At 35.4% G+C, this 644-nt stretch overlaps 1 protein-coding gene across 1 annotated transcript in view; it reads right to left on the bottom strand.

Moving 5' to 3' along the window:
- Positions 1 to 644, bottom strand: part of CCNL1 (cyclin L1) — a 23,663-nt gene that overhangs the window by 2,632 nt on the left and 20,387 nt on the right. The window lies entirely within an intron of this gene.

Here is a 644-nt window from a genome sequence, read left to right as displayed (position 1 = left end):
ACTGTTATAAAATGAGACTGACATCAGGGTTGAGGGAACACAGAGAACGAGGGGATGAATGGTTTCTATTGCATTGAAACAGATGAGGGAGAGAACTGTTTAAAAGGGATATATGATTGGGTATTATTGTCATGATAGAGTCCAGAATGAAGGCTGCAATGAAAGTGCTTTCTTTTACTTTTCAAGAACAGTGAATTGGCAGCAGATGGGGTGGGCAGGGAGAAAAGTGCAACAGTGAATGAATGGAAACCCTAAGCCTCTGTAAATTTTCATTAAATTTTAAAAAAAGACAAGGAAAGGTACTATATAATGACTAAAAGGCACAGTAGATCAAGTGTTAACCTTGATCAACATCTATGTGCAAAATGATAGACCTATTAAATACATAAAACAATGGTTAAGAGAACTGAAGAAAGAAGTAGACAGCAATGCAATACTGAAACTTTAACACATCACTCTATTCAAAGGATAGCTCAACTCAAAAGAAACTTAACAAAGATGCAGAAAATCTATGTACCAGCCAACTTGACCTTGTTGATGTATTCAGGGTACTGCATTCAACTAAAATTCAATTCACTTTCTTCTCAAAGTGTTCATAGTACATTTTCCAGAATTGATCATATTAAGACACAAAGCAAGCCTAA

The sequence above is a fragment of the Elephantulus edwardii genome, unplaced genomic scaffold (assembly GCF_000299155.1).
Source record: "Elephantulus edwardii isolate Elephantulus edwardi_28Jun2011 unplaced genomic scaffold, EleEdw1.0 scaffold00215, whole genome shotgun sequence".
Lineage (NCBI taxonomy): Eukaryota > Metazoa > Chordata > Mammalia > Macroscelidea > Macroscelididae > Elephantulus > Elephantulus edwardii.
Note: the sequence above shows the minus strand (reverse complement) of the source record. Positions and strands in the feature narration are given on the sequence as shown.